Raw genomic sequence first — 25,577 nt, forward strand, 5'->3', positions numbered from 1 at the left:
TAAATTACTTCAGATCTATTATCAATGCTTTGAGTAAGTAAGACACTACTTATCATTTTCCAGAAGCCATCTTCCTTAGACAAGTTGACAACATTTTGGAAAAACTTTTTGGAAGTAGAATGACATTCATTGAATTTTGCTATCTATAATTTAATAAATGAAAGAATTGGCTTGTACATGATACGTGTACGGGATAGGAAATTCACGAATGACGCATAATCACGTCTGAACTACTAGACTGATTAACTTGAAAATTTGCATATAGATTCTCAATTTACCGATGATGTTTATAGGACTATTTTAAATTCTTCAAGATTTCAGTAGGTCAAGTTTATCATCAACAACATCACCATGACGCATAGTCACGTCTGAACTACTGGATTGATTAACTTGAAATAAATTCGCATATAGATTCTTAATTAACCGAGGATGGTTATGGGACTATTTTAAATTCTTCAAGATTTCAGTTTGTAAATTTTTAGTTAGACCCTTGCGGAGCACGGGTTACCTGCTAGACATGATCATAATCATCATCAACATAACCATCACCATTCAATGGTTCATTCATTATAATTATGATTCATGATAATGATGCAAATAGGTTTAATAAATGCTTATTGAAACACGTTCCAAAACGTTGGAGATATTCTACTGCAACAGGAAATTCAGTACCTATTGATTATCATTATCGATCATTTATATTGGAAAACAATTACGCCTACATCTGCTAACCCGAACGAAATCCTGATTGGAGGATTAATTTCCTAATAAATTAACATTGATTTCCTAACACCAGCATTTTTCTGGATCCTCACTCAATTTTTACAACTCAATCCAGTCGCTAGCTGTCCCAAATTGAATTGTGCTCTCTCAACCCTTGATCACCACAAAACAATAGGAGTAGGACACCCTCACAGACATTGAACAGGTCAAGTAATTAGACAAGTTGAGACTTGAGCGATCGAAGTTCAAGGCCGACACGCGTCGCGCTCGCGTTGCCAGGTGTGACGCACTTCCGGCGCCGCCTACGCCGTTGCCATGGCAACGCGAACGCACACTAGATGATAGCATCTCGTCATGCGGCCAGCGAACGGCTCTCACTCACTTCCACTTCTCTTATCACACCTTTATGCCCAACAGTTCTCTAACATTTGCATTGTGAACAATTCATAATATTAAAAATAAATATCATGTTATCATCATATCAAATAGGTACTCTCGATTCATATGTCAATTCCCTGTCTTTTATTCTCTTATCACACCTTTATGCCGGGCAGTTCTCTTGCATTTGCATTGTGAACAATTCATAATATTATCCTTATATTAAAAAATATATATCATCATATCAATAATATAGGTACTCTCGATTCATATCTCAATTCCCTGTCTTTTATCTTTAGGGCTACTCTTGAATATAAATTAAAATCTAAGTACCCTTTTTAAAATTATTTAGTAACAACATATTTCGGCTATATGATGCCATTATCAAGTCATAATGATAATATGTCATATAGCCGAAACATGTTGTGAATAAATAATTTTAAAAAGGGTACTTGGATTTCTATTTTTATTTATACTCAATTCTCTGATATGTCATATACTAGCATTCCTTGTTTATGTAGTGATTTTTGAATAAGAATAAGAATATTTATTTGCCATTAAACAAACATAGATGCAATAGGCTTCGTCAATTAACATAGTACATAGTCAAACATATATCACATAAAACATGAAAAGAAATTATAATATAAGTAGGTATTCAAGTTACAATTCTAGGTTACTAGTATCACAGTCCATGAACTCTTTAATATTATAAAATGGATTTTTTCTAAAAATTGACGAAATGAAACTAAACTCAACTCATAATATAACATCCTTAGGCCCGGTTGCACAAATCTGTTAAATTTTATTTGCGATTAAGGCCCAGTTTCAAGGATACTTATCAAATTTAATGGACCATTGAACTTATAGACTTGAGACCCAGTCGATTAAATAAGTGTTCTAGAACTCTATAGATTTAATATGGACTTGATGGTCCATTAGATTTAATGAGTGTTCTAGAAACCTATAGATTTAATATGGACTTGATGGTCCATTGGATTCAGAGTCCCATAAACCTTGTCAAGTACTAACATAAACTGAATAAACAATTTATTGAAGTCTTGAACCTGTGGTACTAATTTAAAACATCTTTCGCTTCTCTGATTGGTTCTCGTGGCGTTCAACTGTCATTCATGTCAATCATAGTTCAAATTTAACAGACTTTTGTGAAACCGGGCGTGAGAGATCCCTAGGGGTTGATAAATTTACGGCAGGGATTGAGTTTGTGGACTAAAGCGCAGGTTAATTGAATTTCTGCTCTGCTGGGCAAAAATAATACCATTAGTTCACACATTTCATTCTGTCAATGAAAGCCATGCTTTCAATGAATTTCTTGCTGTGCATGACAAAAATGGGTATCATTGGTTCTTATGGGATTGTTCATACATTTTCATTCTGCCAATATAACAACACTAATAATAAACAATGCTGTTCTTTTCCTTCTCAGACAAATTCATTATAAAGCATACATTAATCCTTGAACTAATTGAACACTGATATGCTTTTTGAATGCTTACTACACTACCATCAGATACCCAACATGATTTATAATATTACAAGATGTATAAGACAAGAAAATTTAATACAGATTTAAGACCCTATAAACAAGCAGATTAATAATAAATTGAAATAACCTGAATTGATTCCTATTATATAAAGTATAAAATTGATTCCTATTCAAGAGGAATCATTGGGCTATTTTCTTCCAAATACAATTAACTGAACTTTTTGTTGTCCAAACTCTATCCGTCCACTAATCATTGAATTACTTTAATTACATACTTTTTATAACTCACTGAATTCTGTCCCTTTACTTTAGATTGTGATTCTTTTATCAACAGAATTCCAGTTGTTTGTAATGTAAAGGTTGTGTTGTTTGTATAAAACTCTGTAAGGACTAGATATGACGTAATAATGATTTTCTTAATACAGTAGAGTATGCACATACAGTAATTTTGTTATGCATACTGTAAAAACGTAAATAGATGAATGCCACTTATGCCAATTCTAGGATCGCAATTGAATTTAGGAAAGTAGAGCCTCTACAGAAGATACTGTTTATTTTGTAACTACCTAATCATAATGGGTGGCATGCCAATTGACAGAATCCCAAACGACCGAAACGCTATATTTTCCCAAACGGCCGAAAACTACTTTTTTCCCAATTGGCAGAATCAATTAAATATTGGAACTGGAACTTTCTCATTCAGCCGAATCCCAAATGACAGAAAACTTTCAAGAATTTTCCCAATTGACAGAAAACGTTGTTTGTTGCATTGAGCCAGAAGTGATGAGAGTCCCAAACGACCGAAAGTGTTGAGAGTCCCAAACGACCGAAAGTGATAGGTTTCCCAAACGACAGAAAGTTTCTCTAGTTTGTTGCAAATGACAGAAAGCGTTCTGCCAATTGGGAAAAAACTGAAAAAAGTAGTTTTTGGCCGTTTGGGAAAATATAGCGTTTCGGTCGTTTGGGATTCTGTCAATTGGGACCCTACGATCATAATGTATGGAATAATGACTAAACGAAGATGTAACCTGCTGCTTAACAAAACTTGACCCTTGTAGTTCATCGCTCTTTACTGTCTTGCGGTCTGGTCAGAGAGCTTACCTCGATAAGCCGCCCTCTCAGAATAACAAACACAAACAACGGATCACCGTACCCTTGCTAAGGATCACAGATCTTACAGCTTAGAGATCACTAAACAACGATGAAGATTCAGGTTAGGATTTTGGACTTCAGAATTTTTCGGGGAGTTACTACCAGTAAACTGGTCATTGGACGAAGTAAACTATAATCATTAGATTCACTCAGTAACACGGAAGAATCATATAAATTGTTAAGATGAAATGTGTAAATCTATATTGAACCAATAACAATGTACATCAAAACACCTACATTTTGGAACATAACTTTTGATATGTTTACTGGGAGCCGTATATATTACCAACCTGAACAGGAACCAATTCAATTCAATTTATTCAAAAACTTTATAGATTACATAGTATGTAAAAACAAAGTAAAGGCGATACATTAGATTGTAACATTGATATGAAAAACAAGTAAAAAGTAAATTAATAACTCCATGCTTGGACGATAAGTCCGAGTCTTCTGACAATCGATAAGAAAAAGAATAACTATACTTCAGTGACACTAGATACAATAAAAAGTCTAGTTACTAAGAAAATTATCAATAAAATAAGAAATTTAAAATTACAAGCAAAAATAATAGTTCAACTGAGTGACTTGAACTAAAAAAAAATGAAATAATTTAAAGACCAATATTGATTTCTGTAAACGAGTATTGTCTTAATCTGTAGATGATAGAATTTCACGCAAAATTCAGTAATTGGATGAGATACAGATGGAATTAAATAGAGAATGCATTTATTCAAATGCTAATTAATATATAATTATTATTTAACGAGAATCCTAAATAAATGCTGCAAATCACCCCGAAGACTTCTGCTACTGCAGACATTGACAACAGGGTTAACAGCTAGATGGAAATTCGATGAGAACTACTATCCAAAAATTAGTTGCCAGCCCGGGAATCGAACCCGGTACCTCCCAATTGCTAGTCACGAATTCTTACCTTTACACCAAACTGACATGTTATACGAAGCTCATTACGCTCATTTTATACGAAGCCATAGCGGCCAACCAGTTACAGATGGAATTAAATAGAGAATGCATTTATTCAAATGCTAATTAATATATAATTATTATTTAACGAAAATCCTAAATAAATGCTGCAAATCACCCCGAAGACTTCTGCTACATCGAATTTCCATCTAGCTGTTAACCCTGTTGTCAATGTCTGCAGTAGCAGAAGTCTTCGGGGTAATTTGCAGCATTTATTTAGGATTTTCGTTAAATAATAATTATAATTGGATGAGAGTTAACTGTCCACTTTACTTATATCACAGAATACAGCATATTATACAGAATATTGTATTTTGTGCTTATATTGAGACAGTGACAGTTTTATGCCAACTATTCTTAATTCACATGATATTAAGATACTCTTATACTTTGAGGTTCAAAGATGCTAATGAATGTGGATGAAGCTTAAACGTCTCCTCTGGCCTTGATTTACATACCTATAATCGAATTCAATAGAACCAGTACCCAGACTCTCGTTTCGCGAATGCAGGTAGCTAACCAAAGTAAGGAATTTTTCCTTCTATCAGCTGTTTCGAAGGAATCGTATTATTTATTGTCAAGTGGCATTGGCAGTGAGCAATGTTCTTCGTTTACTGTAATGGAATTCGACGGAATTCGTCCTTCCGTTTATTGCAGCCAGTCATACGATTTCCACGGCTGGCATTCAATCCTTCAAATTCAAGGGCCTCTTATCGTTCAAGGTCAATTGCCAATTGACCGGGGTCAGTTTTCGCCGAAATCGCCGCCCTCGAATTACTGCCTCCAGCTGATTTTCAGCGGCCGAATGAATCGATGCCGCCTCCACTGCCGCTCCACCCCGCCTCCAGTCGAGCTCAGGCCTTCAGCTTTGAACCTTTCCAATCGATTCCAAGCCAGCTCTGTTACAAGTTAGAACAACCCTCTCCAACAAAAATTTCTTCATTAGCAAATGAAAAACGTTGAGATGGAAGCAATCCTAAATGACGTTTGAAGAGCCAATCAATCGATGATCTCCTACGCAGAGTCAGTTATGGCATTCTATCAGATGATATTGATAATAATTTGATTGTATTGTATGAGATGTTGTAGTATCTCTCCATAATTGAAAGAATAAAACGTTGATGTTGTCAATACCAATTTAATGTATTCGAAAATTAATTCATATTACAGAACCAAGTTTCATGGTAATACCATAGAAAAAATAGCGTAAGTAGATATCCCATGGTATAGGGCGTTCATGTCGCAACTTTTACTGTTATCTCAAGCCGATAATTGACGATTATTATAGATTTTTACTGTTTTGGCCGGGTAAGAGTGTATGAACGGCACAATGTGAGACACTACCATCGTCACATAGCTTCACAGTAAAGAAATACGTGGACTATCGGCTTGAGATAACAGTAGAAGTTACGATACACGCCCTATACCATGGTAGGATATCTACTTACGCTATTTTTCCTCTATGGTAATACCTACCACATCTTTAGCTGATCAACATTAGTTCAGCTGAAGATGTGGTAGGTATTACCATGAAACCTGGTTCTGTAATATGAATTAATTTTCGAACAAATATTAAAGTGGTATTGACAATATCAACGTCTTATTCTTTCAAGATGCTATTGACATTTTATACCGAATAACTTGAAAGTAATTTGGTTACTAATTTCCACCACTGGAATCAACTCCTGATGAGTTCTACTTCAAATTGATGAAAGAATTCCACTGTCTTATCCCTCTATAGAAAATTCCCATCAACAATGAAAATGTCTTACAGCAGAATCAACTACAGGAACATTTATTTTGTGAATCAAAATTAAACTACTTTGATCTGCTTGACATTACAAACCACCGTGTTAAAACACCGATTTAAGCTGAGTTTGCTCACAACAGTGACAGTGAACATATAATTACCATGAGTTTTAATTGGACTATTCCCATCAGCCTGGCAAAGCGAGTATGAATAATCCCATCATAACTTATAGGAATTATATTTTACTGTTCACTGTCGTGTGGGAATCCAACTGAATCTTTATGAAATTCAATACAGGCTACAAATATCCTGCTGAAATCTACACAGGGATTATGTGAAAGGAGTAAAGTTTACGTGATAACATTTTCGTTTGATTATATATATTTATTAAACACTACCTTATGGCAGGAAGGCTGATTATCAATTTGATATTGAAATTTTTGTAAGCTAATCATCACTATTATTTATAGATTTCAACAATGGAACCAAGAGATAAGCGAGAGAAAGATGGGAATTCCCCGATTTGCTTCAAGTCAACCCAATGCCAGGGTATTCCGCCTGATATTTAATTGACAAACGGGACTCATGTAGATTATCGTTATCTATTGACGATAATCTTTTATCTTATCTTGCAATCCTAGTGTTTCATAACAAAACACCTTTAGGCCTTGCCTATTCTACAATGATGACGACACATCGAGGATTGACTACACCCGAAACCGAACTACAAAATATGGATTCCTTGTAATTTGAATGATCAAATTAATGAAGAAGTTAACAGATACAGATAAACAACTATTATCAAATCTAGCACCTGGGAAATGGTGGCAAATATGCATTATATGTTATTAAGCATTATTCATTTAACAAAAGAATATTACTTTGAGTACTATTTTCGAGTTTAGAATTATTGATATTTTGTGTGTTGATATGGAAGTGATGTAGTGGTGGATACCCATATTAAATGAAAAAGACTAGATATTGTCAAACAACTGATTAATCAAAACAATTTGAGATACTAGATTCGGCTGCTACACCATTATCAATCTCCAATTAACAGTTTACTTATGTTCAACTCCAAAATCGTTGAATTCTCCATAATTTAATTTGGAATTTCTTAATGTTTTCATAAGGGAGAAGGATATTATTAAGTATTAAATAAAAACAACAAAATATTGTCAAACCACTGATTTAAAAACAATTTGAGATACTAGTTGCAATTTTTACATCATTATCAATCTCTAGTTTACTGAACTAGTATCTAAGTTAATAATCTAAAGTTTATAATAAGCTATTTGACAGCATTTGTAAATACTCTTACAATCAAAAACTATTTTTAAGAAAATTTGATGTTTGGCTGGTTGAAAATCCTTTCTATAGTATTGAGGATTTCTTTGAAAATAAAAATGTAAACTTTCAGGTTCGAGTAAGAATGCTTGTACTACTTTTCCAATTTATTATTTTGTTTTGTCATGTGCACAAATTTTAATGTGTAATGTAATGTTTTAGCTTAGCTCTATGTTATATTGACGTTGTCGATACATGTATTTGTTAATGGCAGTAAAAAAATTGATTTATCTCAAATTGTTCCATCAGATCGGTGGTTTGACAATATAAGTAGATTCCATTCAATACTTATTGATATCCTTTTTTTCAATGAAACATGAGATTAAATTATGAAAAAATCAGGTATTTTGAAATAGATCAGGAAATAGATTAATTTACAAAGCATTTTTTCAATGAAACACGAAATTAAATCATGAAAAATTCAGGTATTTTGAAATAGATCATGATATGAATCAAGTTACAAAACCTTTTTTTCTATGAAACACGAAATCAGATTGAGAAAAATTCATATAATATATCATAAAATAGATAAATTTACAAAATCATCACTAGATGAACAAAAAGGCCAGAGGTGACTGTCACCTGAGCATCGTCCCTTTCTGGGAAAAACCCTGCGACTAGTAATGAGGACAGGTCACATTACAGGTGGGGGGGGGGAGGTTCAGGCACACATAAATGAAGCCGCGCTAATAAGTGGAAGGTGGGCTTGGACTTTCCAGCGACCCCCCCCCCCATTCCCACCATGCAACAACCTGCCAACAAACAACACACACACCACAGCCATCACAATCACTGTGGTCCGCTCAACTGAAAACGATTGTCCTGTCAGAAGCATGCACAGCTCGATGAACAAAACATCTCAAAGGCAGTGGCAGAGTCGCTTCCACCCCCTCCCCCCTACCAACCGACCTACCCCTAAACTCAACGCGTTCTCGCACGTTGAAGCCAGCTCACACACACACACACACACACACACACACACACACACACACACACATACACACACACGTACATATGCACACACGCGCGCTAACAAATAAAACTCAGTCGACAGTGAAAATTGCAACTTTATGCACGATTGGGATGACGTCCATTTGTGACAAGATCTGCTCGTAACGTGGCACGAGCAAAATAATAATTAACTTGAAAGACGGGTTACAACTCGAGTTAATTACTATTGATGAACATTGAAGCGTTCATGACAAAATGATTGGCCTTTCAAAAAACACTCTGAAATTTTTATTGGAAATTTCAGTAGTATCCTAGAAGCAATACTGATTATTGGTTGGCTGTATCGCAGAATAAAGAAGTACTCAAATATGACAGAAATAAAGACGATGTTCTCTACTCTCTGGCTGGACAAACTTCAAATTAACCAATACTTGAAACAAATATAATTTATGTATTGAATACCATGTAGGAAAAGACTCCCTGATAATTGTTTTTTTTTCGTTACGGTTATTCTTGAATAGAAATAAAAAATTAAAATCTGATCAATTTAAAAAAAAAGGGTACAAGGATTTTCATTTTATATGTGAATGAAAATATTTATTCCACTCCCATCTCACATCAGAGAAATTGATGGCTTGAGGGGGTTGAAAAGAACACTAGGGGAATTCCTTTATCATGTCCATAAAAATTAGCAGAATTCCTTGATAGTTATTTTTTTCTTAATGTATGTTATGTTTGTTTGTATGTTATGTATGGATAATGTATGTTTTCATAATTTGAAAAATGTATACTACGCGTTGTTTCATTTCTTGATTTCTTACGGAGTAGCATTCTGGGGAAACTCTGTCGAGTCAATCCAGATTTTTAGATTACAAAGATGGGCTGTAATGGTGATGATGGATGAGGTGATGAGGACAAGCTGCCGTCCATATTTCAAAACGCTAGAAATACTACCACTTCCAAGCCTTTTTATGTTAGAATGTATTTGTCTCATTAAAAAGAGCGAAAATAATATGATTAGAGGGTCTTTGATAAATTCTTATGACACACGGAGACGTCACCATCTCAGAGATGAACCTAGAACTGCACTGTATGCTAAGGGGGTTAGAAGTTTGGGTATTAGCATAACCACCTCTAATACAAGGCCCTGGCCTACGATACTGCAACATCGCAGTGTAGGCCTACAATCTAATACATGATTGGTGAAAAAGATCAGCTGGTATTTTTTAAAATATTTTTCACCAATCATGTTTCTAGGCCTACGCTGCGACGTTGCAATATCGTAGGCCAGGGCCTTGTATTAGAGGTGGCTATGCCTTGCCGGATAACATGAAGGGGCTGGAGTCGAAGAGATTCAGAATGGAGTTGAAGAGGGAGATGGTGAAGCATTGCTTCTATTCCATCTCTGAGTTCTACTGTCACTTTGCCGGCACCAGAGAATCGACTTCAACTCTAACGATTCGTTAATTCGTTAAATCAGGAAACTGAATTTCAGTGAAAAATTGACAAATCCTTATATCCCATTCACAGGAGGTCACAGGATGAAATACACTAAACTAAACTATGTGAAATCTGTTGTGCTCTCTTGTCTGTTATGTTTGGTATATGAAGGATATTATTAATATATTAGATTAAACTTTGACGTGTCATATACTGAAAGAGCAGTAGTAGTAGTTTTGATCCATGACAATCATACACAACTAGTAATCTAAAAATAGCAATAGCCATTTATTTCTCATCTACTTGCCTGTACTTCCTTGATGCAGTTCCATATGACGAATACCTAAAGAAGAGAAAAGTAAAGACTATCTATCTGCAATACAAGTGAATGCAATGCATGTACAATAACATGCGAGAGAGTTGATCCACGTGAGAAACAAAACTTGTTTTGAATTTTACTCATATGTATAGGTGGCTACATCTATACCTACACTCAAATGAAAAACAATTTCCCCATATTTCCAACTACAGGGCACACGCTCACAGCTTTGTGAAAAATTCCAATCACACGTTGTGAAATGATGAATGTAGCTTTAAACAGTGGGTGATGCCAAATGGGCGAGGGGTGGGGGAGGTTTTTCATGAATTCGTAGGGGGTCGGGTTGGCACGGAAGGGGTTCGGAGTGCACGTGGGGTACACAAGGTCGTGGCTTGACCTCGTTCACTGCTTATCGACCGGCGCTGGCCGTATGAAGGGGGGAGGGGGTTTATCCGCCCCCCACCCATCAACCCTTGACGACCAAGGCCGTCAGGTGTCCCACCCCTCCTGCCACTTACCACCCTGGGATGGGTGAATACAGTGTACGACAAGCCAACATGCAACATCCGCATCACAGGCTGTATACAGTATAGTGCCACTACCAACTCATCATCCCCACATCTTGATTTACTAAGAAACGGCAACACACTGAGGCCTCAAGACGAGTCCATTTCGAAGATAGAGGAATACAATATTGAAAAATATGTTTCTTTTCTGGCTCAAAATTTTTTAAAATTAGGTAACTTACTCAAAAATTTCAAATTAGTAGAGAGTTGAGTGGAATTTTTTTGTTTTAAATTAGTTTTTAAATATCAAAATTTGAAATTTTTAGTTTAGTCATCAGTGAAAATTGGACTTTAAAGTAGAAAGTGGAATCATTCTCATTCTTCTTTCGAAACTTTTATTAATCAAAATTTCGGAGAAAGACAGTTTTGGGCTATGCCTGTTGTCTTCTCCCAATCATATCATAATCGTAATGATTTGTGATTGTCAATGAAATAAATAAATAAATAAAAGAGTATGCACTGTATGTTTAGAAAGATGAATAAGAAAAGATAGCTCAGAAAGAGAAAATGTATAGATTATATACACTTTCTAGCACTATCAATAATTATTATTAGTCATTCTTAAGCTGTGTACAGACGTTTGCGCCACGAACACGCGTATTTCGCTTTCCATCAGCTGATTTTATCTGTATTTGTGCAGGAACGGTAAGATACAGTTATAATAATCGAAGCATCAGCTGATGAATGAATCTGTACGCAACATCAGGTGTTGAAGATGCTAGAGAGAAATATCAAACATTCAAGAAGTAGAAACAGGGGTATGCCTGCAAATACTATATTGTAGTACTGTATCTATTCTATTGTAATTACTCTAGATACTCTATTATGATTTTTTATCTAGGCTTTTAGGCATATTAAGACGCGATGTGACGAGAGTCAGCCAGATGACCATATCACATTATTTATTTATTCATCATATTATCATAATATATGCCAGACAATCATGATCATATTATAATGTTCACATTGAGACAAATCTAGTACATGTGAAGATTATTTACGATTATATGGTATCAACTCTTCTAGCAAACTCGCGTCACGTCGTGGCACGTCTCAATTTGCAACAAACCTAGATAAAACAATAATTGAAGAAACTTGAAATGTTGTCAAAAATCCACTTTATTTAAATAAAAATTAAAATTTTACAGGAGCATGCTTTCGTGTGTGCTCACACATCAATATTCACGCTACAAACTTAATTAGATAAAACAAATTCTCAAGTCTCTAGTCAGTCTCATAAACTAACTAATACCCAGACATCACTAGTTAATTAGGCTCTAAACCTATTAATACCAGCGCACAATCTTGAAAATAGTAGGCTTCACTGAAATCCCACGAAAGAGCACAGAAAATTCTGTACAATGCAAAATAGCTCATGAAAATGCATCAATTGAATTAGGTACATTAATTGAATTCAATGGGTGAAACTAGTGGGAGTTTGATGATAAATATGGTATTACATATTCTAAATTCTTAATAAGGAAGGTTCATATTCATATCTATATAAATAAAAATCCAGCCTCAAATTTTGACATTCAATAACTTTTTTATGTGTGCACCGAATTTGATTATTTTTTTAGTTGTGTTCGTTATGTTCAGGACCAGGTTTATAGCCGAACAAATTTATAATCCGACTTCAAGACTCTTCCCTACGGTCCTTCAAAGTTCACATGTAATCCTTATGGGAGAAGGTTTGTGATCTGGCCACACACAGAAATAAAATCAGCTGTTATAATCATTGCGTCATCCAACAGCCGTCGGTAGATAGTAGACAAGAGTGTGTGCTGCTCCATAACCGCCCATGTATTTTATTCTACATCCTCCGACTAAAAACAAAATGACTGTTCTGTGTGAAACTATCCAGCAGTGCGGCCTCAGGTTAAAGACTTACATGCTCTAAAGACATTGCTTTGTTTTCAATAATTGTGCTATCTTCGGCGCTCAGAATTGATTTTTAGTAAATTATCTATTTTGCAGTTGGAAAATTATCTATATAAATAAAATGACGCATCGCGCCTTCTCAGGTGTGCATCCAGCTAAAGTTTGTCATGAGATGCTTTAAACTATTTGGCGGTACGAAGTTCGCCGGGCCAGCTAGTTATAAATATAAACTATGGAAATCACGTAGTTTTGATCGAGGACAATTATACACATCTAGTAATCTAAGAATAACAATACCTATTCATTTCTCATCTACTTTCCTCTACTTCAACGAATGTTGTGAGATCATGGTCATAGGCCTACAAAAGAGCCTACCAAATCGGACAACATTTATGAAACAAGTGTCTTGCCGAGAAACAGTTTTACAAGTTACACAGTTATACCATAGAGAAACAATATCATAAGTAGATATCCCATGGTATAGGGCGTTTATTTCGCAACTTTTACTGTTATCTCAAGCCTATAGTCCACGTAGTTCTTTCCCGTGAAGCTTTATGACGCTGGTAGTCTCTCATACTGTGCCGTTCATACACTCTTACCCGGTCAACAATCGACAGTAATCGGCTTGAGATAACAGTAAAAGTTGCGACATAAACGCCCTATACCATGGGATATCTACTTATGCTATTGTTTCTCTATGGTTATACTAAGTAACACAATATAACTGTTACTAAGTAACAGTTATACTAAGTAACACAAGTGTAGGTAACCATCGTCACTATTCAGGAGGAAAAATAGGAGTCAGTAGCGTACTCGCCGAGGAAAATTGAAAAGCTTGTTTGATATACGTCCGAGGAACAGTGGATGGATGTCAGTTATGAGAGTGAACACGTTTAATGAGAGCTTTGAAGCGTTCGTCAATTCGGATTCATGAAAAGTGACTACGCAACTGTGTGTTACAGCTGGAGGGAAGCGTGATGGACAAAACGTGGAGGAGCTCATGACACACAACACGTCACGTCGACCAACTGTCACGCTTTCAGCGAATATCACACTTTGCTGAATGACAACAACACGGCAGCCGTGTCACAAGAACTATCTTACTCCATTTGATGCGGACGCCATGTCACCGACACCAACATGACAATACTGCGTTTTACCAACGTCCATCACATTTTCTACTCTACTGCCGAAAGTGTATCATTTTTCAAGTGCATAACAAACGTGAAATTTAATTCATACATTTTATTCCAGGTAGGCGACACGAGGTTTCAGAAAGTATTTTATTAGGGATGGCTGGCATTTGATATAACATGAGTCTCATTTTAGGTATTTCCATGAAAAAACATGGGGTATCATTAAATTTCCAGCTAGACTTGAGCCGTTTCATATTCGATGCACCAACAACAAACGACAATTAATTACAGAATTGATGACAGATAGATAGATATCTTTCTTGACACATGAGATAGATAGATAATTTATCTATCGCCTCTATTTATCGCACTTTAAAATATTACAAGTGTTATTAGATATGTGTTATTGAATGTGTGTTATTAAATGATAGTGTTATTCAATGTTACAAGTGTTATAACAAGTATTATTGGAGCAATAAGGGCCCTCTCTTCCACTTACTCTCCCACTTCCACTTAACCCATGAGCATATATAGATGCATAAGATCACGTCAAAAGGTTACGATAGCGAAATGTTATTATCTGATCGACAATGTTTGTAGATACAGTATAGTGTGCATTTCAATTTGTGGATATAGATTTTTGACCAAAACATATTATGCGTGAATGAGCAAGTAATGACCAAGTTTCACACTACACTAAGAAACGGACACAAATTCAATTCAAGATCTATGACACATGAATGCATTACCAACAAAGTAGTTGACTGGAAATACCAAGAAATGAATAGGTCCCTAAAAGTAGGACATCTTCAACCCAGAGAAAAATTTCCAAAACAAGATAGTTGTTACATTGTTGACGTGTCATGGACATCCTATTACCATGTAAATGTTATACAATGGGAGCTGACTCCCATTGTAAACCCAAACAGTTCTTTGGTAATTTGTTAACCCAAACAATCACCGTTATTGATGCAACATAATCCTCTCAAGCGGATAACACCAATGAGAAACACTGAATTTTTCTATTACATTTTTTCCAAAGATAATTTAGAAGAGTTAAAAATAATAAATTTGGGTTGGGGAAATCAGACAGGCCACCCACGAATGAGGTAAACAGGTAGAAATTGCGCTTTACCCTCAACGGTAGCCTATTTTTATTAAATTTGAACATTTTAGGTTTCAATTGTCATTGGATTCCAAACTTTTCTATTGTGGAGGAAATGTTGGTAGTCCTTACTCTCCTTACTTGCTGATCAAGTTTGCAAATCAACAAGTCACAGTGACTTGATAAGTCAGTATAATACTATCAAGCATACACACTCTAAGGGGGGAGAATACAGCCTCTGTTGATATTACAGAGAAAAGAAACTGTTTATTGGATGGTCAATAAGACTTGGCGCATATTGAGACGTGACATGACGTGCGCCAAGTCTGCTTGATGAGTTAATATCATATAATGTTCACGCGTGCTAGCTTCGTCTCAATGTGAACATACATTATCATAACACTGGATCATACTGTTGAAGAGTAATGAAGAGTTAAGTACACTTTGATGGAGAACCCCGGTTACTGTGGTACCTTCTGATGTGCATTATCCAATATATATTGAATCACCATTACAATGCTCAAAGTTGAGCAGAAGGGTTGAATGGGAACACCTTGGAACATTTTTCTCATGAAAAATATTCATTTTTCCTAAATCGGGATACTAGAATATTATTGGAAGAAATTAGGCCAAGAAATCATCCAGTACCTTACAATATTTCATTTTGTTTCAATCATTGAAACATTATTATAATTGGGAGAGTCCACATTAGATTAATACGATCTATATACACCAAGAATAATACACATTAAATATTTATGATATATGAGTTGAAAATGCTCATTATTTATCTACTACAAGATCATCCGAACATGGTCTGAACAATTTGTTTCAATCATTGAAACATGATTATAATTGGGAAAGTCCACATTAGATTAATACGGCGGTCTATAATATACACCAAGAATAATACACATTAAATATTTATGATATATGAGTTGAAAATGCTCATTATGTATCTACTACAAGATCATCCGAACATGGTCTGAACAATTTGTTTCAATCATTGAAACATGATAATTGGGAAAGATCACATTAGATTAATACGGCGGTCTTTAATATACACCAAGAATAATACACATTAAATATTTATGATATATGAGTTGAAAATGCTCATTATTTATCTACTGCAACATCATCAACATGGTCTGAACATTGAAGCGGGTCAATGAACTCTACAGGAAAAGTCTCACGATATCTGGATCAGCGTTGTAGGGAGAATGCCAACGATAGGAAAGTAGATTGCAAAGCAGTGAGCATCAGAGCAACGCTGTCAGCATAACCTCCCCCCCCAACCCCACTATCAGCATAACACCCCCCCCCACTCAACCAAAACCCCCTCAACACGATCCATCATCCGATTAAAATGCAACAGTGCCCCCGAGCATGTGTGTGAGTAGAGGAGCACGGGTGTAGGGGAGAAAACATGTGAGTACATGCGTTTCCCAGCGAAGGAAGCTGATCGTCCATGGAAAACTCGATCAAGATCAAGTTAGCGAGAATTTCCACATAAATTTAGTTTCGTTCCCAATGAGCAATTTCCAAGAACTGAATGTACTTTATTGAAAAATCTCTAACAACTTTCCCTATCAATCATTCAATAGAAGAAGAATATTCTTCAATACTGTAGAAGAATTATATTTCTGAACCCAACTGAATAGAATAGAATGACTGCCCTTTTTTGACCTAGGAGGGCGAAGTTAGGGCGCAGTCGGCCCTCTCTTACACTTAACCCTCGATACTCGACCTCGATATTACTACCTCGTTAATACGCTAGGAAAAAGATAAATGTATTTTAATGAAAATCTCAAGAACTTATTCCAGCAACAGTAGAATATGTCTCTAATACTAATTCAATTCCGGTACCCTAGAAATGTAGAAACACGAATTGTCCAATACATTACTTGAAATATTTCAAGACCAGTAATTTCAACTTTCCAGTCAATTCAAATCGTTGCAATATAATTCTCATAATTCGAAAGCAAATCCCAAAATTTGATCTAGATTGAAGTACTAGTTTGAAACTAATTTAAAACCACACAGACTGGAATAGTCTTACAGTTTCTAGGCTACCGGTTCAAGGCATAGAATCTGTGGAAAAATGTTGTCAAATTTAATGAACAGTATTTTTATGCTATCAATCATAATATTTTACTTTCCTTGTCCTATTACCCTTAGGTAAGGAAAGTATTGCTTTCCGAAAAAAATTAAGGTACCCCAATTTCCAAATTTCTATACGTTTCAAGGTCCCCTGAGTTCAAAAAAGTGGTTTTTGGGTAATGGTCTGTATGTGTGTGTGTGTGTGTGTATGAGTATGTGCGTCTGTGTTCACGATATCTCATCTCCCAATTAACGGAATGACGGAAATTTGGAGCTTGATGTCCTTACAGTATAGGGATTTCGAACAATTTCTTACACGAACAATTTCGATCGGATGCAATTCAAGATGGCGACTAAAATGGCGAAACTGTTGTCAAAAACCGGGGTTTTCGCGATTTTCTCGAAAACGGCTCCAACGATTTTGATCAAATTTATACGATTTTGATCAAAAGTCATTGATAAGCTCTATCAACTGCCACAAGTCCCATATCTGTAAAAATTCCAAGAGCTCCGCTCCATCTATGCAAAGTTTGATTTTAGATTCCCAATTATCAGGCTTCAGATACAAATTAAACAAAAACTTTCAAGTGGAAAAGATTGAGGGTAAAAATCTCTACAATTAATGTTCAGTAACATTTTCACCTAAAATTGAAAATAAGCTTGAAGTTCGATAAAATAACATTATTAAATTGCAAACTGTTGGCAACTGTTGATTTTAAATCATTCACTATGAAGAGATAGCAGACTTCATGTGTCTGCAGCGTTATTGTCCTGTCACCAGCTGGCTTAGATCTTTGAATAGTAGACTAATCTTGAGATGCGCGGGAACACTAGCGTCAGGAGATCAATTTTCATCAAATCAAATCAAATCAAATTTATTTGCCATAATATCGAAAATACAAATCAAAATAGACAATACAAAGTTTTACACATTAATATAAACAATTTCTATAAGTACATAAAAATAAACTTTGATAATAAAACTTATTATATAGGCGCTGCCTGCAAAACCTCTAAGGTTTGTGTGCTGGCAGCGAGTATCAATAACAAAATACAACACTAACAAATTTATTGAAGTGAAAAAGAAAAAAAGAAATGAACTTGGACCTAATTACTTAAAAAAAGTTGTTAGAAGTACTTCATAACTGCAAGGAAAGTTGTGTGAGTGCGCAACACCAGATTTTTTTATACACTTTCTTAGTGCAGGAATATTTTTTTAGTTTGATTGTCGTCAACAATTTGAAACTAAATTAGGAAATTGAAGAGGTTTTGGGCAATAGCCTGTTTTTCCTTTGTTTGTGCTAACCTAATAAATAAATAAACAAGATAAAGCATGTAAATTAGCAAAAATGAAAGTTGAAGCAAAAAAGGGAAATAGATAAAATATATCAAATACCAAATCTCTAATTGAATAATCGATTCTCTCAACATGATTGAAACTCGAATTAATATTTGAAACCATCGATCATTACTTCCGAAACTTGAATTGCCTTATAGTATGTATTGAGCAGTGAAGCCTAAATTTTACACGATTTAGAGGGTAAAACAGGAAAAAGTGATCATTTCACAATGTTACACTCAAAATCACAACCGATTAAAGGCATGAATAAAGTTATAGCCGTGATTGTCTAGATCGGAAGATCGAGGAAGGTAGAATAAACATTTGATTGGTTGTCAAAATATTATCGATGTCGCCAATTGATAGGAGAGAATTGGCTCTGAATACACTACCGTTAACCGTCATTCGTGAGAACCATACATTCTTGGCTACAATCGAACCATTTCGGCATGACGTTCAAGATGTTTTCCCACGCTTTAAGTCAAACGCAATCAAGGATCTGCAAATTGTATATTCACCTATCACTGACAACCTAACGACATATTCAAACCACTAGAAAGCTCGTCATCAGTTCAATGACCTAGAGTATCCTAAATGATTAGTCAGAAACGGGAAAACTAACAGTTTCAGTGAAAGTAGATTGGTAGTCATTGCAATATTAGTAATAATAATTAAGTTAGATCGTTATCAATTTGAGAGAATTGTGGAATTTAATTCAGTACAGCTGAATACATTACAAATAGTACTCCTACATAACGAATGGAGTTCAATGCAAGGAGTTATCAGCTTTACTGAATTGTTATACTGCACTAAGAACTGCATAGACCTCTTAATTAATAATTGTGGCTGAACATTAGAATAATCCTCCTCTGATTATTATAATGGAGTACAACGCTTTTATTATAATCAGAATCCAGCCCAGATGCGTTAAAAAGTATAAACAGTAGACCACCTCACGCAGTATTCGCATCGACAAGTACCTGATTGAAACTATAGACCTTATGAAAATACAGCAATAGACTGGCTTCTCCACACATCTTGTAATCACTTGTCAGCTGATTTATGATGAATAATTCTCTATAATCTGATTTTTACTCTAATATTGGCGTATGAAGGAGGCTCCTTTTTCCTTCATATTATCCTTGAAATGCAAAATTTCCAAAAACCTTGTATATACGTCGACGCGCAATTAAAAAAGGAACACACAATTTCATGAAAATCTATTACCGCGTTTCGCCGTGAATGCGCAACATATAAACATTTAGACATTAAGAGAAATGCCAAACCGTAGATTTGAATCTTAGACCTCACTTCGCTCGGTCAATGAAATGAAATTTATTTCCAAAAAACATTACAAACAAAGAAAAAGAAAAATAATAAGTTAACTTACAGCATTTGCATGCATATATTACAAGTTGATGTATAAAGCTGATTATTATCGAATAATTTACTGCTTGTACTGATCAGCTAATATATTTTCTTCTACATTAACTGAAAGCCTTCCAGTTTCAAAGTACAAAGTTCCTTTCCAGTAATCATAGTTCATTAGGGTACGAACAGAACGGTCAGGTCGACATGTAGATTTTAGCTCTATATCTATATAAATGTATAAATCGTAATGATTCTATCATTGCACTTCCGTCAGGAACTCCCTACCAATAAAAACCATAAGAATATTATTATTATTATTGACCGAGCGAAGTGAGGTCTAAGATTCAAGTCGACGGTTTAGATTAATGTTTGGATGTTTAAATGTTTATATGTTGCCATTTACGGCGAAACGCGGTAATAGATTTTCATGAAATTTGACAGGTATGTTCCTTTTTTAATTGCGCGTCGTCGTATATACAAGGTTTTTGGAAATTTCGCATTTCAAGGAAAATATAAAAGGAAAAAGGAGCCTCCTTCATACGCCAATATTAGAGTAAAAATCAGACTATAGAATTATTCATCATCATAAATCAGCTGACAAGTGATTACAAGATGTGTGGAGAAGCCAGTCTATTGCTGTATTTCCATAAGGTCTATAGTTTCAATCAGGTACTTGTGGATGAGGATACCGCGTGAGGTCTACTGTTCACAGAACTACTAGTTATTATTGTACAGCAGTTTAGTGGCATCGATCATCTCCGCAATAAACACATCGATTTTTGTTCGTACGATATTTTGCCGTCCATATGAATTCGATTAGATTAAACAGAACTTGACAAACATAATATGTTTGAAAACATTGTTTAATCCAAAAGGACGGCAAAATATCGTACGAACCAAAGTCGATGTGTGTGTGTTCTGTTCGCACCTTTAGCTCGAAAAATATTGGAAGTTCAACAGAATTTATTATAGACTAAGCTGTAGCAGTTCTCCCTCTCGACTGTGTACAAAGCTATTGAACATGATCTACGAGCCTGTCATTACCCGGTTTGAAAAATTACAGTTGCCTGTAATCCACTTCTGATTGTGGGCCACAAGTCTATAATTAATTCAGAGGTCTTTGCTGCCCTCAGCAGTGTGCATGATAACCGAACAACCACCAACCAGTAGGCGTCGACTCCCTATGCAATGAGGTCGACTTACAGGTAACCAACTCTCAACTTTCATTCAAATTGATTTTCAATTTGTTGAGGAACCTGGTAACAACTGAACATTACATCAATCGATAAGGCACAATATTAGAGAAATCGTAGCCTTTCATTAATGAATAATTTTGGGTTCAAGTGAAGCTGATACTATATTTCCTTGTATTTGGCGTGATTTCCTAGTAGAGACTTGCAGTACTTCCAAATTGAAACAACCGAGAACAAACTGCAAAGTTTGCAAATTCCCACCTCCAAAAAATTTAAAGAGAGGAGTCAAATACAGACCAAGGAAATACATGACACAGAACTAATGAAAATATCGTAACATCATTTGAAACATATTCATCAATTCTTTATTTATCAATTCAGTTTCATTTACAATTAGTTTTCCTTACTACTCACTTAACTTCTGAGTTGTGTGGCAGGGAGGACATGGAGTCCTAAATCTGCCCTTAATGAAGGCAATTAATCAATCAACTCTACAGAGTGATTGATTGATTACTTTAATATTAAAGGTATTCTCAATTGGTGATGTATACTTGAAACTTGATGAGGGAGTCACACTAGCTTATTCCAGGTACCAGTGGATCAGAACAGAAATGATAGCAAATGAAGCTTGTTTGAACTTTTTTCTAAATGATATAAAATCAATTTATATAATATGCAATGAAATTTTGTGAGACTGGAGAGTATGAAGCTACTTTTTCAATGTAACTAATAGCACCAATAAAATTATTATTGATTGACTTCTACTGAGGGTCGCTTTCTCCAAAAAAGTTGAACTCAAATTCTATAATTTATAGACATCTATATCTTTAATCTAATTTATATCTTCTAAATTTATAGTTTAGAAGATCAGCTGACTCAAATGTAGCACATTATAATAAATGCAACCATACATTGATTACGGGTTTACTAGTTAAACCATTTTCGGCGAAAGAGACCATAAAAGTTTCATAATATATTGGTAATTCGTAAAACTGATTGAGTAGGGATATAAAAAATATTTGATAGAAGAAACACGCCTCAAACATAAATACAATATTATAGAAATAGAAATAAAAATCTCAGTATCATTTTTGAATTATTTAATCACAACATGTTTCGGACATGTTGTGATTAAATAATTCAAAAAAAAGGGTACTGAGATTTTTATTTTTCTTTCTATTTCTATAAAAAGTAGCCCTATACGGAAAAGAGATAGATACAATATTATGTTATTCCTTATTCACCTAATATTTCCATTATTACAAACAATATTTATTTCACATTTCTAACAACTTCCACTCTGAATAACCCAAAATTTAAATGTAAGAATAATGTGAGAGAAATTATTAATGTTTAATGCGAACGCAATGATTTTGCTCCAATGATGTCATGAAGATCTATCTATCAATGGTGAATGACAATAATTCATAAGTAAATGATTGATCATGTACATTATTCACTATAAAAACGGATATATGTCAGAGCGGATATCCTTGACTGGTGTATATTTCTTGGTAATTTCAAATTATATCAATTATAACTAGACAACATCCCAGTGTTTCATTATTTATTCATTTATTGAACAAGCGATAGCAAGTTCTCACTTTTGGCTTACCGAAGGCCAAAGTCTTGTCTATTCATTTATTTATTCAGTCATGTATTATGAATAAATATTACTACATCTCACCAACAACAACTGTATCTGAAATATCAAGTTGTATAGCTGCACATATTATTATAGTATTGTAGTGGAAGTAATTGTCATATCAGTTCACACAGGACGTGCAATTTTTGAGTAGGGAAAGCAATGTTTTAGCGCATGAGTCGCGAGTATGCTATTCTGGGAGCAAAACAATCCAATTCTACACATTGGCCGGCTATTTCGAAGATAGACCAGGCCGAAATACAACACAGCCATCGATTACAGGGCGGCGATCGAAGTGAGGCGACCCTGGTCGGTCACTAGAGCTTCATTCATTTGGTCAACTAGAGCCCAATAAATTACAAGACAGAAACAATCTCACACACTAGACTGCCATCAATAATGACGTGTCCTGTCCAGTGACGTAGTCACGCCAATCTCAACCAAGATAGCATTGTCCGGCTTTATTTTTGTAGGCGGCTACAACCGTCCAAATCTAAAATAAACGGAGTAAATAGCCGGCGGATTATAACTGTGGCCGTTTTTACAATTTTAACACGCTATTAATAAACCGATCACACCGGTCTTCTACCGGCTGCACTGGGCCAATGCATCATAGTTCAATGCTTCTAGCTTCTTTCCACTGGGTTTGCGTAAGATTAATCCCGATAATTGGAATTCTGTTTACGTTGTGTGATTACTCTTACCATAGAGTAAAGATATTCAAGATTATTTGTCTCTGCTGTTACTGAGCTTATGGCAAATGGCCACAGGTTGGGCATATTGTGATAATATATTGGAATTAATATTCCAACAATTGAAACTATTGGTAATTTTGTTGTTATATAGGCGGCACCCTGAAAATTCACACAAAAGGATGTAATTGGTTAATCCATTTTCTGTTTTCTTTATCGAGTTTATTTCAATTGCCATTGGAGAGGACTATGAGAAGAATTGTTCAAACGTTGTTTAATGGAATTGAAAGAAATCTGCTGGGAATTTTATCATTTGATTTATTAGCCAAGTACCATGACTTGTCAAGGAACTATTTTAAAGAGGAATATAGAGTATTAAATGAAATTGTTTATGGGCTGCGACAAAGAAATTACAGAACGCAGAGATATAATAATGTTTATGGGAAAAACTTACCTAATAATAGAATACCCGATTTATTGAACTCTCTCCCCATAGAATTAAGAAATTTGGAAAGGAAAGGTGAAGCTAAAAGGAAATTAAAGGCATATTTTATGAGAATTAATAACGAATAGGAAAAATAGCTAGCATAACTTTAGATTATTCTGATTGAAATTATTAAATGACTTACCCGTTGTAAATGTTAATGAGGTTAGAATACTTGATTCAATGTTATAATAAGTTGGCTATGGTTCAAAACGCATTTAAAGATAGAAGTTTACTTCCAGATTATTATAAATAATTTTCATGCTACCAATTATATAAATGACTTCCATATTATTTATAAACACTGAATTGAGCCTGGTATAAGTAGATTTGTTTGTTAGATAATAAAGTCATATTCAACAAGATTAAATGGAAACACATAAAAATACGATGTATAATTTGAGCAATTAAGGGTTCAAAATTGAAAATAGTAAAAAAAAAAAGTTTTTTTGTTGAGTTTATTTCTTGTAATGTTTATACTCTGATGAAAGAAAGGTTATAATAATTATTATGAAAAAATCAAAATGAGTTTTAGCAAGAGTAACTAGATAAATCTTGGTTGTAACCTGTGTGTATTAATTTGTGGCTGAGACGATGAAAATCAAGTTGGCAGCAAATGCCTTCTGTATGGATATCTGTGATCAGAATACTGTGACAAAGTGGGATGCTAAAAAAGTGTACCGACAATCTGTACTGAACTGTTTTCGAACTTCTTTTGTTGACTTTGTGTTCATTGGAAATGTCAAATTGTTTTAAAATAATTATTGTCTGTAAATTTTCTAACTGTATACCTCTCAAATAGCTAAATAGCTAGAGAGGTTATTATATATGTACTTGGTGAAATGTAATATTGTGAAAATTGAAATAAATAAATTGAAATCAAATTGAAATTGAGTAACGGGAACGATTTCAACGGGACTTTCTTCTCGCATTCAACATGACTTATACTGCAATAATCAGATCATACTGGAAAACAGGATAAGTGCACACAAAACTAATCAAAGAAAGCCCATGGCGTTCTTGGTACTTGGATTTTCAGTTAACTGCTATACGAGAGATAACCACTGTTATGTCAGATGAAGATTGGGTTGAGATAGCAAATTGGTTTTCTTATCCATTGAAATTATTAGTCATTTGGTTCGTATATATGCGGCACCTATTGTTTTGCTTCAACTAATTTAGTAACTTGGGGGCCTATCTAAAATGCTAGTTTCATTCAAGAATTTTGATTTAATGTGGAAGACTAGTTGCCCTAATTTGTATTGTGAACTTTGAAATCCAAATGTCATCGTCAGTAACACTTTTTATGCAACAGTTTTAATCCTTGGATTTCATAGTTACTATAATAATATCATCATCTTGAATTCACAAGTTAATCTGCATTCCTTGGAAAAGAATCTTTTTCTATGGAAAACTTTTTCTCTCTCTCTCTCAAAATTCGTTATCACGCTTTTGTTTCTTGCAGTGGAGTATTTTTTTCCTTGTCATCAACTCGATTTTGTATTTTAACTACT

General features: G+C 34.7%; 1 protein-coding gene across 5 annotated transcripts in view; it reads right to left on the reverse strand.

Annotated features, from left to right (window-relative positions):
• LOC111047676 (myocyte-specific enhancer factor 2) overlaps positions 1 to 25,577 on the reverse strand; it is a 240,523-nt gene that overhangs the window by 25,035 nt on the left and 189,911 nt on the right. The gene's annotated exons all lie outside the window — the stretch shown is intronic.

Source organism: Nilaparvata lugens, chromosome 2 (assembly GCF_014356525.2).
Source record: "Nilaparvata lugens isolate BPH chromosome 2, ASM1435652v1, whole genome shotgun sequence".
In the NCBI taxonomy this organism is placed as follows: domain Eukaryota; kingdom Metazoa; phylum Arthropoda; class Insecta; order Hemiptera; family Delphacidae; genus Nilaparvata; species Nilaparvata lugens.